Source organism: Ambystoma mexicanum, chromosome 8, assembly GCF_040938575.1.
Source record: "Ambystoma mexicanum isolate Mex_15411 chromosome 8, UKY_AmexF1_1, whole genome shotgun sequence".
NCBI classification, from domain to species: Eukaryota; Metazoa; Chordata; class Amphibia; order Caudata; family Ambystomatidae; genus Ambystoma; species Ambystoma mexicanum.
Window position 1 is genome coordinate 1,229,546,751 of NC_090929.1, and position 17,387 is coordinate 1,229,564,137.

At 46.4% G+C, this 17,387-nt stretch overlaps 1 long non-coding RNA gene across 1 annotated transcript; it reads left to right on the forward strand.

Annotated features, from left to right (window-relative positions):
- The first annotated feature begins 988 nt into the window (after nt 1-988).
- On the forward strand, nt 989-2,089 carry LOC138473758 (uncharacterized). Its single transcript, XR_011268895.1, has 3 exons — nt 989-1,202; nt 1,468-1,561; nt 1,708-2,089. It is a non-coding gene; the product is annotated as an uncharacterized lncRNA (long non-coding RNA).
- Nucleotides 2,090-17,387: the final 15,298 nt, after the last annotated feature.

Sequence of the window (17,387 nt, forward strand, 5' to 3'; positions counted from 1 at the left end):
GCATATTATTCAATTTAAACTATACCATTTTTAATGATACCACTCCAGTTAGTCCGAGACTGAAATGCATATGCTATAATCTAGTATGGCCTCACAGGAACGACGCCATCATTTTCGAAGCCTGGTTGATATGGATTCAGCCACATGCTGTCTGTCACCCCTTTTGGGTCAGGTAATAATGATTGACAGATAATGGATTTGAGTGTACTTGCTTTCTTGAAACCAAGAGAGGAGGTGATAGAGTAAAAGCTTTACACCAAGCAGAAGCCAGATTAATTTGCTTGTTTAACACAACAGTGCTAGGCCTGAATTTTGATACTGAGATGGCGTCGTTCCTGTGAGGCCATACTAGATTGTAGCATATGCATTTCAGTCTCGGACTAACTGAAGTGGTGTAATTAAAAATGGTACAGTTTAAATTGAATAATATGCATGAATATTAGATGTTTGTTTTCTAGGTATTGCTTTTGCAGCTATGTCGCTTTGATATTGGTCTTCTATTTTTATAGATGGAGTACATTGCCCCAGAGTTTGCAAATGAATATAATTATAATATGCCAATGAATGTAACCTATTAATGCAAAAACTACGTTTTCCGATTTTCGCATTTTAAACACTCAAACTGTGGCAATATGACGAACTCCCTTTTTGTTGATTACTATTTAGCTTTAGCATCAGTAGCGAAGACTCATTAAAGTAGTTGCATATCGGGATCCAGGAAGGCAGCAGTTATGCCTAGAATTGAGGCACACGCACTCTACACCACTAAGAACCCCGTACCCATCGCATGGGAAGCATTAATGGTTAGATTGAAGGGGCAGTGAACGTGTTACACATGCTCGTATGCCTTGTTTTATTGGTGGACGTGGTAATGCGTCGCCATCACAATATGGTCGCCATGACGACCATTCGAGTGTGGACAACGAAGCCTTCATATTACATTTAACGTTGGTCTCCTCAAATAGGTTGAAGATTTATTACCTTTGCATTGGGCACTTTTTCGTTCATATTATTTGTGAAGCTTGATTCCCTAGATGTAATGGATAATGAATCGTTTTTGTACGCCCTTATACACGTATGCTTTTGCGTAATGGCGGACGTGATGACGCGTCGCCATGGCAATTGTTAAATAGTTACAAAATGGCGGCGGCCATTGTTATATACCGGAAGCAAGCCAAAGCGGATGACCGAAGTAGCATGAAGTAAGTTTACACACTCCATATATAACACGGTATGCTTTATGTAATGAGACTGTTACATTTATATTGGGAAGAGATGCAGCGCTAATATGGGAAATCCATGATGTTGGGGATAGTTACGGAATAATTGCTTCACTTCCTTGAATATTCATAGACTCATATTGCGATCCGTAAATTGGGATTTAACTCAAAGGATGAGTTGTTTTTAGTCAAAATTTCAGCATAATGAGAATAGGGCCTAATGGCACTTTAACCACTAATATTCCAGCAGATTTCTGACCAAGGTACCTTACCAATAACTGAAGTACACGAGAGAAGGAATAAAAATCAAAAAAGTTGATGCTGAGTGACCCCCAATGAGGGTAAGTCATTGGATCATTGCGACATAGCGATTCAATACTAGCCATTAAGGTGAATATTTGACACTAATGACAATTTATTTCTCTCTCCCTTTTCTTGTTTTTGTCTGTGTGTTTCCTCTCTCTCATTCCTTTCTCCTTCCCATTAGCCCACTTATGGTTTTCTATGCTGTGCTCAATGTATTATAACATTATTTTCTGTTGTTTCTTTTTAAAACCTATGCATCCACCCCCAACACCAACCCTTATTTCTCTGTCTTGGATTATACAATGATTTACTGCTTTTTATGATGTCCTTTGTGATGTGGGTGTGTGGTAACGCCACTGTTACTAATTTCTTCTCTACTATTTTCAATTAATTAATGTTTTCATTTTGGTTTGGGTTTGTGTGTTGGCATAATTTATACATGATTCACAACTTGATCTATATAGAGGGCCCTTTCTCGTACAATTTTCTTGTATTACTTTGTGACATATAACAACCCTGATTTGAGAAAGGCAGAGGAAGGCCGAAACAAGTGTCATCAACCCAAGGGCAACTCATTAAAATTTGTATTCATAAAATCCGTCGCAGAGTCCTGGATTTTTCTTTTTCAATTTCTCATTGTTGTTGACGGGTTTGTATGGGCTTACCGTCAATCCAGTGAACTGCGACCACACAAATTTACCAACCAGGGGGCATAGGTGTTCACTACCCACCACTCATTGTTCGAACTTATTACATTAACGTGGAAGAATAACTTTATTCTTACCATTGAGTCGCCAAACAGACCAGCTGTACCCACAAGCCTGATGTATTTCATTACATTTATTTACACCATCAGTTGTAAAACAGTTCACTAATATAAAGTAGCAGGAAATCACACTCTTAATATACTACATAACTCCCAAACAATTCTGGACAAGTTAATCTCAAAATGAAGTGTGAGCAAAATGGCACTCCAGCAACTTAAAAAGGGAGGGAAGGACAAGGTTTTACAAAATCAAACAGCACCAACAAGTAAGTAGGCAGGGCAATCTAGAAAAGATTTACTACAACTAGGATTCAAATCAATAGGCCTAGGCCAATGTTAATGGTTCAGAGTCTTTGCAGAGGATCACACAGTTCAGAGTAGTTTGCGGTTAAGTCTTTGCCAAGAGTTTGAAATGAAGTTGGTCGAAGGAAACGTTATTTAAAAGAGTAGAGAAGGACAAGCCCTCAGATTGGTGAAAGATTTAAAACACTTTCACCGTGGTCGGACGAAACCAACAACCAGGTTTGAACAGTACCTTAGAAGAAGAAGAATGCTGTTGCTGAGGCAGAAGTTCTGGGCAGATCCTGCAGACTCACGGTTCCTGAAGCGACTGTCGGTCTGACACAAAGGAGTAAGACTGGAGGGTCCTGCACTGCCCAGGGAAGAAACCAGCAGCGACGAATAAAAGGTGCGCTCCTTAAAACACAAATGGGGTCTGGTCCTCCTAGCTATCAGTTCACTGCAGCGGTGCCCATCAAATTCGCCCAGGGGAGGGAGGCCTTGCTTGGTGTTTGGCGAACTGGTTGGTCCCACAAGCTCAAGGGAAGAAGATTCCTTGTCTCTGTCGTCGAAGTTTAGGAGATTCAGACCCGCAGAAGGGCTTCACCGGGGGTTCAGTAGTTGCAGCAGTCCTCTTCCTTCAGCGTGTCTTTGGTTCTCTTGATCCAGTGGCAACTCTGCCTTCCAAGTCCCAGAGACCTGCTTTTTATGCAGTTTTCCCCCATTTACACAGCCTGGTTGTCAATCACACAGCAGGGTGGCTGTCCTGGCAGGAGAGTCAACTAGCCAATCAAACAAGAGTGTGACTTGGGTCTCCAAGGCAACCCTGTGAATGGGCCTAAAACCCCTCCCTCACATCCTGTCTACCTAGATTCTCAGGTGCCTAAGGAGGGCTTCTGTGCAGAAGCCCGGCAAAGGACGGCGAACAAAGGAACCGAACCTGGTTTGGCGTGCAGAGTAAAACATGAGAAAGACCTTTACAAAAAGAAATGGTGAATAAACCCAGCCGGAACCAAATAAAGTAAATGGGGTCCAGCAGATTTAAGTTTGAGGCTACTAACATAGCCTAAAACAATACCAAGGCTATTTTCATAGACCATGGTATGAAAAATATGATAGATACCACTGCCACTAGCCAAATCTTAAAGAAAGGGGAACAAAATAATGTTTCATGAGAGACAGACAAAAAGGGCCTTTCCAGTACTCTATGTAAGATAGGTTGTATGGGTCTGTGAATTTAAAAAGACTAATAAAGTCAATGGCAACTTTACATGTTCTGGGAGACAGTAGTCAGTCCAAGAAAATGGAGTTTAAAGTGGGAAGTCTGAAAAAGACAACCCTGTGTCACTGCACTAAAGGTGCTGTGTGACACACAGTAAAAAGATGATGCCTATGGAGTAGGTGAGGCTCCACAGTCTATGAACACGAAAATGTAAAAGACACAGCAAAACACATGTAAGAGTTGGAATAAAAGGCTCACACTCTTACCAGGTAAAAAAATCAATCCTAGAAATCCAGCAAAGCTGCTGAGGGACTCAGTAGGTATGGGGATTAGCCATTCTGGAGAATTCTCCTTAACACTCGCCCCCCGCCCCCAGACTAAGGGACAGGTAGATTTAATTCACTCCTGGATGAATCTCTTCACTCTAGTCAGTTATAAACATCCTAGAGAGACCATCAGCATTTTGGTGGTGACATCCTGACCTGTGCTCAATGGTGAAATCAAACCCTTCCAGGCAGATTGACCATTTTAGTAGTTTTGGGTTCTCCCCTTTCATTTGCATTAACCATCTAAAGGTTTGGTGGTCTGTCTGAATCACAAAAGTAGATCCATAAAAGTATGGTCTAAACATCTTCAGAGACCACACAATGGCAACACACTCACGTTCTATGGTTGCCCACCTTTTTTCTGGTTCCTTCAGTTTCCTACTGATCAAGCAAATGGGGTGCTCCCTACCTTTCTCATCCAGTTGACTAAGGACTGCACCTATGCCTGTATTGGATGCATCTGTCTGCACAATGAAGGGTTGGTGATAATCAGGAGCTCTTCGGACTGGAGCTTGACAAAGGGCTTTCTTCAGGTTGTCAAAGGCTTGAGTGCACTCCTCATTCCATTTAACCTTTTTAGGGAATTTTGGAGAGGAGACTACATTCAAGGGAGAGGCTATGGACCAATAGTTCTCTATGACATTCCTGTACTACCCAGTGAGACCTAGGAAGGGTCTCACATGGGTTTGAGTAGTAGGGGTGGCCCAGTTTTGTACAGCTTGTAGTCTTAATTGTGTGTGGTGTTCCCAAAAAGTACTGCATATGATTCAGAATCATATGCAGTACCCTTTGGGAACACCACACACAATTAAGACTGCAAGTGCAAGTACAAATTAACCTTTGGTAGAAAAGAAGCCTGTACTACACAGTAAAGTGGTAGCGATGGCTGAGCAGCCAGACTTATTTCAAGAGTAAAGTGAGCAGTATCATAAGTTACACAAAGGACAGCAATTGCTATGGTTCAAACAAACACTGACTCAAGGTTTCTGAGTAAAAGAATATACATTTATTTGCACCATCGGTTGTAAAACAGTTCACTAATATAAAGTAGCAGGAAATCACACTGTTAATATACTACACAACCCCAAATCAATTCTGGACAAGTTAAGCTCAAAATGAAGTGTGAGCAAAATAACACTCCAGCAATTTAAAAAGGGAGGGACGGACAAGGTTATACAAAATCAAACAGCACCAACAAGTAAGTAGGCAGGGCAATCTAGAAAAGATTTACGACAACTAGGATGTAAATCAATAGGCCTGGGCCAATGTTAATGGTTCAGGGTCTTTGCAGAGGATCACACAGTTCAGAGTAGTTTGCGGTTAAGTCTTTGCCAAGAGTTTGAAATGAAGTTGGTCGAAGGAAAAGTTATTTAAAAGAGTAGAGAAGGACAAGCCCTCAGATTGGTGAAAGATTTAAAACACTTTCACCGCGGCCGGACGAAACCAACAACCAGGTTTGAACAGTACCTTAGAACAAGAAGAATGCTGTTTCTGAGGCAGAAGTTCTGGGCAGATCCTGCAGACTCACGGTTCCTGAAGCGACTGTCAGTCTGACACAAAGGAGTAAGACTGGAGGGTCCTGCACTGCCCAGGGAAGAAACCAGCAGCTGTACAAAGCAACGAATAAAAGGTACGCTCCTTAAAACCCAAATGGGGTCCGGTCCTCGTGGCTATCAGTTCACTGCAGCGGTGCCCATCAAATTCGTCCAGGGGAGGGAGGCCTTGCTTGATGTTTGGCGAACTGGTTGGTCCCACCAGCTCAAGGGAAGAAGATTACTTGCAGATCTTCTCTGTCGTCGAAGTTTAGGAGATTCAGACCCGCAGCAGGGCTTCACCGGGAGGTTCAGTAGTTGCAGCAGTCCTCTTCCTTCAGCTTGTCTTTGGTTCTCTCTATCCAGTGGCAACTCTGCCTTACAAGTCCCAGAGACCTGCTTTTTATGGAGTTTTCCTCCATTCACACAGCTTGGCTGTCAATCACACAGCAGGGTGGCTGTCCGGGCAGGACAGTCACCTAGCCAATCAAACAAGAGTGTGACTTGGGTCTCCAAGGAGACCCTGTGCAGGGGGCCTAAAACCCCTCCCTCACATCCTGTCTATCTAGAATCTCAGGTGCCTAAGGAGGGCTTCTGTGCAGAAGCCAGCCAAAGGACGGTGAACAAAGGAACCAAACCTGGTTTGGCGCGCAGAGTAAAACATGAGAAAGACCTTTTCAAAAAGAAATGGTGAATAAACCCAGCTGGAACCAAATAAAAGTTAATGGGGTCCAGCGGATTTAAGTTTGAGGCTATTAACATAGCCTAAAACAGTACCAAGGCTATTTTCATAGACCGCGGTATGTAAAATATGGTAGATACCACTGCCACCAGCCAAATCTTAAAGAGAGGGGAACGAAATAATGTTCCATGAGAGACATACAAAAAGGGATAACTATCAACCCTTTCCAGTACTCTATGTAAGATAGTTTGTACTGGGTCTGTGAATTAAAAAAAACTAATAAAGTAAATGGAAACTTTACATGTTCTGGGAAACAGTAGTCAGTCCCAGAAAATGGAGTTTAAACTGGGAAATCTGAAAAAGACAACCCTGTGTCACTGCACTAAAGGTGCTGTGTGACACACAGTAAAAGATGATGCCTATGGAGTAGGTGAGGCTCCACAGTCTATGAACACAAACATGTAAAACACACAGCACACACATGTAGAGTGGGAAAAAAGGCTCACACTCTTACCAGGTGAACAAATAAATCCTAGAAATCCAGCAAAGCTGCTGAGGGACTCGGTAGGTAAGGGAAATGAGTCATTCTGGAGAATTCTCCCTAACAGGGTGTGTGTTCAGGGGGTACAAGTCAATAGGGACTGGGGTAGGTGCACAGAGATGTCGCCCTCTTGGGTCATTGACCAAGTGCAGTGATGATGAAGCGAAGTGCAAGGCCCGGAGGCAAGTGCGAGAGGATTGGCAGGGGTGTCAGGGACCTGTGAGACTCTGAGGTACTATTCTACAGGGGTAACCCCACACTTTGGTGATATTCCCTCCTACTAAGTGAGGATATATGATATATATTTTTCAACAAAAGGAAGGAACAATAAACAACCTACCCTCAGATAGCAATTTCTAAAAACAGCCGCTTAACAAATATAGGCTGCATTCTGTGTTCTAGGTAATCATCAGAAAACATATTCTTAACAAAATATCCTTTTTAATATATTAATCTCTTGTTCAGCACAAGTAATACAAAAACATTGTTTAAAAGACATATACACATCACATAGTCATATACATGTTAAAATCACTCCACCTCACAGTATCGAAACACATATGCTGAAATATTCAATCAGCACACCACACTAACGGCAACTCAATAAATCTTATTTCCCATTGTGTGAATAAGCCCAACTTATATAAGTTTCAGTCCTCTGTGTTCAAAGTAACCGGACATTCATCAGGGGCAGAAGTAGTCCTGTGCTTAAGGTAGAATCTTCATATTCATACACCAGTTGCTATCTCTAAGGATAAAAAACAAAAAAACGTATCACTGATACAGGCATTATTGGTTTAGTTATTCACCATAGTCGAACCCTCATCACCAAAAGGGTGTCAAGTATACAGTAAATCATATACCTGAACAGTTGTACCAAGAAATCTATGTCTTGGACCTAACAAGCCAAACCCATTCTGACTCTTCACTACTAAAGCAGGCAGAAAACAATATTGAGTACCATGAACCGTCTATCAACAAGCTACATTATGGTCTGTCAAATTTATAGCGACAGAGCCAATCCCCAAGCATCAGGGGTTGTAGCATATCCATTGACAGTGGAGCTATATTTGATTTTATAAAAAGCTGCTCACCCTAGGATGTCCAAGCCGAAATTCTCCTGGACACAACAACAATCAAAGATGCGGCGACAAACAGTGTCCCCCTTGTGACTTCCTGTACGACTTCAGGTGCCTAAAATACGAGAGGTCAAAAAATAAGAAACATTGTCCCAAAGAACACCCATAGTGCCCCTTACGTATACCTCCCACTAGGTGTTCTTACCTATCTCAGGCTGTTCCAAAAACCCTCCAATATGCATTCAATACAGTGCCCGTCGAAATCGGACCTCTTCCCTCTATCAAAATGATGGACCTCTCGTTCTGAAATATATAAGAACTGAGTGAGCCCAAACACGGTGAAAAATGTCAGCGAGAAAATCCATAACACAGGCCTCATTATACCAGAACAGTCTATCCTGGCACTCACCTATTTAGGGATAGCTGTACTCCCCGCAAAGAAATGCAAACCGCCGGGATCCAAACGCGGCAACCAGCGGACACATCCACTACAATCACGGCGCTCGCCATTCAGAAAAGCCTATTGTGGGTGACTGGCGCGACGTCATGACGTCATCGCGCTAAGTATAGCGCAGTGATGTCATACATCGCAACGCCCGCCACAGTCGGGCACGAAAAAAACATACCCATGGAAGGTCAGGTTGCCTGGCAACCATCAACGCAGGGAAAACAAGGCTCTCAAGGAACACACAAAGTGTCGTGGGCCAATAAAGTGCCACCTCAACCTGCCACCAGGAGCTCAAAAAGGCAATAACCCGATATTTGGGTAACGAGGAATAAACACACAAACATGCCATGTCGCAAAGGAGCCCAAAAGGGGCTAATGGTGTAACTCTTACCCCCAGCATGCAGAAAACAGTTCCATCCCTGATACTATCCAAAGGTCACTGGGAACACAGTCAGCCCACCCTCATGGAGCGGGAGTCAGTCTGAATAAAGCAAGCCCATACAAAAATTGGAACAGCCATCACATTACAACAGTTTAAATCGTTCTTCATTTGTAGGCATAGGAATAGATCCTACCCCTCAGAGGGTATCAACAGAAAGTGCAGCACTCCAATGACCTATAGAGCCCTACACCAAAACCTGTAGCAGTCTTATCTAATGTTATGCCACTCGATATTCTCTTTCAAACCTGTAATATGACTATGTGATGTGTATATGTCTTTTAAACAATGTTTTTGTATTACTTGTGCTGAACAAGAGATTAATATATTAAAAAGGATATTTTGTTAAGAATACGTTTTCTGATGATTACCTAGAACACAGAATGCAGCCTATATTTGTTAAGCGGCTGTTTTTAGAAATTGCTATCTGAGGGTAGGTTGTTTATTGTTCCTTCCTTTTGTTGAAAAATAGACTCTGAGGTACACCAGGCGAGACAGGGAGGGAATAGAGCCTAGAGATAGGTTAGCAGGGTAGAGGGAGAGAGAAGGAAGAGGAGAAGAGGAATGTCTTAAGGAGATTCCAGAATTTAAGGAGATCAGGCTCAAGAGGGAGGGACCCAGGGAGGCTATTCCAGAGAGAGACCCCTGCAGAGGATCAAGATCTCCCTCCAAATCTCTGCTTTGAGAACCGGCTCACTCGTAGAAGGTTGAAGGTAGAGGAGCAGAGGGCTATGGAAGGAGTGTATTTAGGTAAGCATCGTTGTAGATAGGTAGGACCCAGCCCCCAGAAATCCTTGTGGACAATGCACAGGGACTTGAACTTGATCCTTGCAGCCACGGATAAGTCTCGCGGTTCTGTTCTGGATGAGTTGCAGAGGGCACAGGGCATAAGCAGGGAGGTTGCAAAAGAGGTTGTTGCAGTAGTCCAGCCTTGAGAGAACCAGGGCTCTGGAGACAGTGAGCCGCTGGGGGAAGGTGAGAAAAGGAAGAGTACTCCTGAGGAGGTACAGCTGGAAGTTGTACTTTATAGAAATGTCTGAAATGTGAGTAGAGAAGGAAAGAGAGGAGTCGAAGATGAACCCAAGGGTTTTCGCCTCGCAGGTGGGTGCGGGAGCAGGGTCAAGGGAGGCCAGCCAGAGTGAGAGTGGGAAAGCGGGAGCAGGAGTCCGAATGTGCACAATCTCAGTCTTACTGGCATTGAGGCAGAGGTTGTTTGCATGACACAAAGACTGAACTGCGGACAGACAGTCAGATATGAGCGAGGTAGAGGAGGTGGCTGAGGGTAGCCTGAAGGAGAGTTGCGTGTTATCTGCATAACACTGGAAGCTAGAGATGAAAATGGCAATCACACATGCCAAGGTAGCCATGTAGACATTGTAGAACCAGGGGGATAGGTTAGAGCCCTGGGGAATGCCACAGGTTGAGAAAGTGATAGAAGAAAGAAAGGACCCAAGTTCCACCTGGGATGGATGGTCGGAGAGGAAGGAGGTTAACCAAGCCGGAGCCTGACCTGTGATTCCCAGGGTGTCACAGAGACGTGCAACCAATATGTTGTGGTTTACTGTGTCAAAGGCAGAGGAGAGGGAAAGAACAATGAGGACAGAGGTAGTGTTAGTGTCGAGATTTGAGAGCAGGTCTTCACGGGTGTTCAGGAGAGCAGTTTCCGTGCCTCTGGATGCTCTAAAGCCAGACTGATGATCGTGGAGGCAACCGGCACATTAAGTGTGGAGGATGAGCTGAGAGATAGCCAGCTTCTCCAGGTGTTTGACCAGGAATGGGGTGATAGAGATAGGGTGCTAGTTTGCTGGACGGAAGGGTCAGCAGAGGGTTTCTTAAGCAGAGCTTGCACAAGGGAGTGCTTAAGAGAAGTTGGAAAGACTCCAGTGGCAAAAGAGAGATTGCAGAGATCAGCCAAGGCTGGAGTGAGAGAGTCAATGCTGTCCTTAATGGTTTTGGAGAGACAGGGGTCCACCTGTTAGGATGAACCCTTCATCGACCAGACTTGCCTAGTGACCTCATCAGGTGTTATGGGAGAGAGAGATGAAAGGAGAAGTGGTGGAGGTGCCAAGGGAGGCTCCCAAGGTGAAGGTGTGTATTGTGATGTGGAGGTGGGAGAGGAAAGGATATCTTAAGTTTTTGCAGTGACGTGTGCCGCCAGGGAGGCTGCTGATGGATTGGCCAGTTCCTTGCAGACTTTGAAAGGTTTGGCCGTGTTGTTAGATGCCGCAGAAATGCAGGCTAGAATAAAGACTCTTCTCTTGGTGCGGATGCAGCGTAGAGTCGATATTGCCTTTGAAGGAGGTGGCAGGTCAGTTTGTCAGAGGGTACGCCTGATGAATTCCATTTCCGCTCCACTGTCCTACACTTTCATTGAAGGGCAGCAAAATCGGAGTCGTACCAAGAGTTGCACTTTTTGGGAGGCTTCAGTCGGACCCTCATGGCAGGGGCAAGAGTGTCAAGGGTGTTAGTGATATAGAGATTGAAGGTAGCGAGGGCTTTGTCAGGGTGAGAGTCTGCCACAGGAGTAGGAGGCGGAGAGTGGGTGGAGGCAAAAGCAGCCACTGTCACTCTTTTCATGGGTCTGGTGACTATGAACCCAAGTGGGCACGCCAGGTGTGACGATCCAAGAGCAGAGGCGAGCTTCAAGTGTGAAGAGAGAAATTAGTGGTCAGTCCAAGAGAGTGAGGTAGTGAGGGGGGTAGACAGAGGGATGTTGGTGGAGATGAGAGCATCCAAGTGTGGCCCTCTGTGTTTGTAGAGCCAGTTGGTAAGAGAGAGAGGGAGAGAAAGTCACATAGGTTGAGCAACGGTCTTGAGGAGTCAGGAGAGTCCAGGTGGATTTTAAGGTCACCCAACAGAATGAGTTAAGAGGAGGAAGAGAGTAGAGAGGAGGCCAGGTCTGCCCATTCTGAGAGGAAGAGCGTGGACTGTCCTGGTGGCTGATTTATTAATTTATTAATTTATTTATATTTATATAGCGCGCAAGAAGCCCAGGGGCATTGAGGCGCTGTTACTTGCAATAACTTAGTTACATGGTACAGGCATGAAAGCGATTGATAACACATTAGGAATACTACAAGATATCATACTGATGTTACAGATATTGCATTGGGACGTATATTACAACATATATGATAAGTATTCGTGCTGGTGTGTCGGGTCTTATGTGAAGAGGGTAGTTTTCAGAGTTTTGCGGAAGGTGGTGAGGGAGGCCTCCCCTCGGATAGTGGGAGGTAGGGCATTCCAGTGAGTGGGCGCTAGATAGGGGAAGCTGGATCCGCCCGCTTTTACTCTTTTTACTAGTGGCACCGAGAGCATGTTGGTGTATGGTGATCTGGTTGGCCTGGTAGTGGAGACGGGGTGGATCCTTTGAGAGAGGTATGCTGGAGCAGTGAGGTGAATGCACTTGTGGGTCAGTGTCAGGGCTTTGAATACGATCCTTTCCTTTATTGGGAGCCAGTGGGCGAGTTTTCTGGCTTCAGAGATGTGTTCTCTTTTAGCAATGCCTTGGGCTGCCCGGAAAGCATTGTTCTGTATTACTTGTAGTCTCTCTAAGTTTTTGTTGGAGGTTCCTAGAAAGAGTACGTTGCAGTAGTCTAGCCTAGAGCCGGTGATGGCTCTGGCTATGTTGGTGCAGTTCTCTTTGGAGAAAAAGGGTCTGACTGCGTTGATAAGTTTGGCATGATATGCAGCTGCTGAGGCTATTGCGCTGACTTGTCTATCCATGGATAGGCTGGAGTCCAGGTAGACTCCCAGAGTTTTGACAGAGTCGGAGACCGGAATTTTAATGGAGTCAATGGTGAAGTGGCTGAATTGGGCATCTAGATTTTTTAGTGTGTCGGGGGAACCTACCAGGAGGAGTTCTGTCTTGTCAGAGTTGAGGCATAGACCGTTGTCTGCCATCCAGGCTTGGATGGTGTTGTAGAGGTTGTTGAGGGTCAGGGAGTCAGTGTCATAGTTCCCTGTGAGAGTGAGGAGGATCTGCGTGTCGTCGGCGTAGTTGGTGTAGGATATGCCCATAGCGTCGAGGATGAGGAAGAGGGGTCGTGTGAAGATGTTGCATAGGATGGGGGAGAGACAGGAGCCTTGGGGTACACCACAAAGTATAATGGTTGGTGATGCGGCGGCTAGGTCAGAGAATACTTGCATGGTTCTGTCTTGTAAGAAAGAGGTGATCCAGGCTGTGGCCTCTGGGGAGAATTTGGCAGTGGAGGAAAGGTGGTGGCATAAGACACTATGATCCACGAGGTCGAAGGCCGCGGATAGGTCAAGGAGTAGGAGAAGTGCTGGTTTACCCAAGTCTCTAGCATCGTCTATCTGGTTTTTCAGGTCAAGTAGGGCGGTTTCGGTCCCGTGTCTGGGGCGGAAGCCAGATAGGCGGAGTCCAAGGAGTTTGTTCTCTTCAATGAAGTGCTGGACCTGCAGGTAGGCTGCTTTGTCCAGTATTTTGAGGAGGAATGGGACAGTGGTGATGGGTCTGTAATTGTTGGGTGAGGTGGGATCGAGAGTTGGCTTTTTCAAAAGAGGGCGTACCCAAGCTTCCTTGAGGGAGGCGGGGACTTTCCCTGTGGTCAAGGAGGCATCCACAAAGGCTGTTAGGAAGGGAGCTAGCGCTTCCGTGCAGTCTTTGATAATGGAGGCTGGGCATGCATCGCCTTTGCAGTTAGAGGTTTTGACGTTCCTCATTATGTTGATGATGTCTTTTTCCTGAATGGGTTTGAAGGAGAAGGGTAGGGGGGATCCGGGGCAGGTGGTGGGAAGGGGATATGATTATTGGGTAAGGCTTGTTTAGTGGCTAGTATTTTGTTTTTGAGGAGGCTTAATTTGGTTAGCATGGCCGTTTGTATTTCATCACACCAGTCTTTGTCTTTGATGAAATTCTGGGGGGCAGGAGTGGGTGTCTCGAGCTCCCTGAAAATGGCGAAGATTTCTTTTGTGCTAGATTGGGCTTCCGAGATTCTGTATTCAAAGGATTTGGCCTTTGCTTGGGTGATTGCCTTTTTGTATTTGGTGGATAGGGCTTTAAAGATCATCTTGTCTTTTTCAGAGTGGGATGTTTGCCACTGTGTGAGTGCGGCTTTTTTCTCATTTCAGAGTGTGAGGAGGTCAGGGGTGAACCAAGAGTTGGAGTGGGTAGTGGGTTTGGATTTGCGAGGTTTGAGAGTGGCAATGGAGTTGATAGCTGCTTTAATGGCAACATCATAGGTTGTTGCGAGTGTTTCTGTTTCTGATGAAAAAGGTGGTCTGAAGGCTGGGCCTTGGAGGAAGGGCAGTAGCCTTTCCTTCGTGAGCTGGCGGGAGCTTCTGGCGAGGCAGGGTGGGAGCGGTTGAGGTGAGGGGCCAGCAGGGGAGCTAGTGGTGAGGATGCTAAAGGTGATGATGTGGTGGTCAGACCATGGGGTGGGATTGTTTCCTGTGATGATGAGTGGGCAGTTGTGCTGTGCTATCCAGTCAAGTGTTCTGCCCTGGGTGTGAGTTGGGCTCAGGATGGTGTTCTTGTAGCCTAGAGCATTGAGGGCAGAGTCAAGGGATTTGGCTGCTACGTCCTTGCTATCCCGGAGCCCTAGGTTGACATCCCCAAGGAGAATGGCTTTAGACTGTTTTTTGAGGTTGTCAGAGAGGAGGTGGATGAGAGAGGCTTGAAAGTCTCCTGTTGGGCCTGGAGGGCGGTAGACAGTGTGTACAGTAATGGTGCAGTGGGGAGAGAGGGTTATTTTGACTTGGAGGTAGTCGCTGTTGTTGTCGGTCAGGGATTTCTCTACCTTTCTGATAGAGAGGCAGTCTTTGGCAATAATTGCTACACCTCCACCTTTGGAGAGGCGATCTTGTCTAGTAATGGAGTAGCCAGGGGGTAGGGCGAGGGAGATCATGAGTAGATCCAAGTCCTGGGAGGTTAGGAGGTCGTGGATGTCTAGAGCGTGGGCATTGATGGACCTAGCGTTAATCATGGCGCATTTCAGGCGGGGTTCAGTAGTGGCTGGGGGGGGTTCATGATGAAAGAGGGTGAGGTGGAGGGGGGGGCTGCGCTCTGGGTGTTAGGGGAGATACACAACACAGATTTGCCACTGGGGGGTTCATTTTCAGAGGTAGTGGACACATGTGGCATAGTATTTGGCACAATAGCATTCAAAATGGTGGTAGAAGAATTGCATACCGCAGGTTTTACACTGGGGGGCTCATTTTCAGAGGTAGTGGACACATGTGGCATAGAATTTGGCACAATAGCATTCAAAATGGTGGTAGAAGAATTGCATACCGCAGGTTTTACACTGGGGGGCTCATTTTCAGAGGTAGTGGACACATGTGGCATAGCATTTGGCACAATAGCATTCAAAATGGTGGTAGAAGAATTGCATACCACAGGTTTTACACTGGGGGGCTCATTTTCAGAGGTAGTGGACACATGTGGCATAGCATTTGGCACAATAGCATTCAAAATGGTGGTAGAAGAATTGCATACCGCAGGTTTTACACTGGGGGGCTCATTTTCAGAGATGGTGGACACATTTGTAGTCACATTCGTTATGGGGGCAGTACAGTAATACGAAGAGTTAAGTACTTTGTTAGTCGCTGTGATGGTGGTACATGTAGTGGATGCAGGCTTTGAGGTTTTGCGGGGGAGCCTGGCCTTATCAGCGAGTATAGAGGGTTGTACAGTGCGTGAGCATAGCCGTGTATTACGGGTGCTTGTGGGGATGGGCTGTGAGTTGATGTCGGTTTGCAATGTACGTGCGTGCAACCTGATGCGCCTTGAGGTACAGCCTTGGATAGGGAGTAGCTTGCAGGGGTGGTGCTTCTTACCTTCTAGGCACGGCATCGGAGTTGGGCACACGGCAGACGAGCAGCGAAGAGCTGCAAAGAGCACAGGAGGCCTTTTCTCCTGGCTTTCTCTCGTCGGCTTCGCCTCTCGGCCCACTCCCCCTCCATTTAAAGCAGGAGGGGAGGGGCGGGCGGGCCAACGTAGCAAATCAGGACCTTGGGCTGCGGCGGTGAACTTCGTGGCTCCAGCTGATCCTATTGTTGTAGCTGGAGTCATGGAGATGCAGGCATCCATCTTAGATGGAACTGAGTCGGCTGAACACACGGCTGTGGGCGGGCTGGAGCAGCAGCCTGCTCCGAAAGAAAAGTAAACAGCTGATCTGGATTCCAGCTGGTGGGGGCGGAGAAGTGCTCGCAGCGGAGCTGCAAAGAGCACAGGAGGCCTTTTCTCCTGGCCTTCTCTCGTCGGCTGATAGAAGGTGGCCATAAGGAGCGAGGATTTAGGAGAGAGGGAGAGCCTACAGATTAGGCATTTGAAGGAGGAGTATGCCTGAGTGGGGATGATAGACACAGGTATCCATATTGGGAAGATCTATGGCACTCCCCCCCTGACACCTTGGGCCTGGGCACGGAGATGATCTTGTATCCTTCAGTTAGGAGTGTGTCAAAGCTTGTCACAGAGCTGTCCTTGAACCTTGTCTCCATGGTGGCAAGCACATCAAGATCCATGCGTTCAAGGAGGTTACAAATGTCAGACAAGTGTTTGACAGCAGAGAGAGAATTAAGCGGGGCAATATGGAGCAGCTTGCCATCTTTGAAGGTCTTCCATGGGCAGGCGCATGCAATGGTGGTCCCCCCCCCCCCGAGGGTGGCAAGAGAACCAGAGGGATAGTGCTTGATGGCAGAGGAGCCAAGGCCAACAAGGGAGCCGGGACAGTGCAACAAGGCAGGGGCGCCTGTCCAGACGAGGAAGTAGGCACAGTGGGAAAGGGAGCCTGTGCAGAGGAGGAAGTAGGCACAGTAGACAAGGGAGCCAGTCTGGCGGCAGAGGTTAGGCTAGACAGGCGAGGGAGGAGACTGTCGAAAACAAGAAGGTTGGGTTGAGGTACCTGAACCAAGTTGGTTCCATTGCAATAGACATTGATGATGACTCTGGAAATGGCAAAGAGGTCAAGGAGAACCTCCCAGCGAGTGCCACCATTAATGGGAGACATCATTAATGGGAGAAAGGGGAGAGAAAGCCGACATGTAGCCAGTTAATAGGTCAGGTGTGTTAACGAAAAAAAAGAGGATGTCTGTGAAAGTCTCTCTGGCGGAAGCCGTAACATCAGTGTCTGCAATAGGAAGGCCTGGGTTGGAGCCCAGTAGGTCCTTCTTAAGTTTCTTCTGGCCAGATCTAATGATCAGAAAGGGATAGGAACTAGAGAAGCAGTTGGAGAAGATACGAGAGATAGAAAGTGACATAGCTAGCTGCAGTGGAGAGGAGGACAGGATATGTCTTAGGTGAAGGAAGGTGCAGAGGTGACCTCACCAGTCTCTGGGGTCCCAGTGGACAGAGGGGGCAGTATGATGTCAACAGTACCTCTTTTCAGTTCTTTTTTGTCGAACCCAGTGTTGAATGTTGATGCGAGCAGTTCGAACTCATTTCGGGCACATTGGATTCGGTCAGCCCATGGAGCAGAAGGGGGATTCTCAGTGATGCAGGTCAGAGAGGTCCCAGAATCTCCCCATAGTTGGATCCGGCTGAGTCAGGATTTAGCTGTTGGGAGGGGTCAATGAATGATGCTC